Genomic DNA, 1,190 nt, shown 5'->3' on the forward strand with positions numbered 1-1,190 from the left:
AAAGTGAAAAAGGCGTAGAAAAATTAGAAAAAGGAGAATTGATTTGAATTGCATAAGAAGGAGTGACAATGTGTCCCTCTAACCCCTTGAAAAGAAGTGAAATACTCAAATGAGTCAAGAAAGTGTGCCAAAATGAATCAAAAGGAAGTGCTTAAGGGAAGATTGAACCCATTTGAACAAAAACATGTCCTACTCTTACCCAAAAGCATTCACAACGACTCCGCAAAAGCCCTATATGATCTTGAGTTGAAGGAAACCTACATTAGTGGATACTTACATAAGGGGAAAGCATATGGTACCTAGAGCCGGACTTGTGACATTTATCTTGAGAGAGATGAGTGAAATTCCATCAACCTCGGTTTGTGTGTCAATACTCTAAAAAGATGAGGTTCGCTTAGGGAGAATTGAGGATGTGTGAGTTTGGGTTCCACAATGACCAAGGTATTTGAGAAGAAGTTCTTTGATGAAATATGTACACCCTTGATGCTCTTGTGCCACACTTGATCCATAGTTTTCAAAGTTTAATGTGTTAATGATGCATTCGTATTGAGGGCAATTGTTAGTCCCAATTGATGCTTGTTGAGGTTACTTTAGGATAGCTGGAATCACTTGGATGTTCCTTTAAGGGGTGGGTCTTATTTTGTTTGCTTGAGGACAAGCAAAGGTTTAAGTTTGGGGGAGTTGATAAGTAGGATTTTTACGTGTTTTATGCCCCTACTTGCCTATGCTTTGAGTATAATTTGATACAAAATAATCCCAAAATGCTCACAAGTTGTGCTTGATTGCAGGTTTGAGCGACAAAGTGACTGAATTGTCAAAGATCGGCTCAAAACGGAGTGAAACCTTCTCAAGCCTCAAACACCAAGAAAAGTGAAGGAAAAAGATCCTAGTGCGGACCGCACAAAAGTGCACGCGGCCGGACTAGGAGATTCAGAGAAGTGCTAATTCAGGACTCTCACAACGCGGCCGCGGTTGGAATTACGCGGCCCGCATTCAGCTCACGCGGCCGCGCCACATTTTCACGCGGTCCGCGTGAAGAGATTCAGAGAGATGAATTTTGGGGACCAAAGCAAGCCATGCGGCCGCGGTCACATTAACGCGGTCCGCGCCAGATTTCATGCGGCCGCGCTACACTTTTGCGCGGCCCGCTATCCTCAACTTCAGAGAACCAATCTTCAAGATTTCAAGAG

This window comes from Nicotiana attenuata, unplaced genomic scaffold (genome assembly GCF_001879085.1).
Source record: "Nicotiana attenuata strain UT unplaced genomic scaffold, NIATTr2, whole genome shotgun sequence".
Classification (NCBI taxonomy): Eukaryota; Viridiplantae; Streptophyta; class Magnoliopsida; order Solanales; family Solanaceae; genus Nicotiana; species Nicotiana attenuata.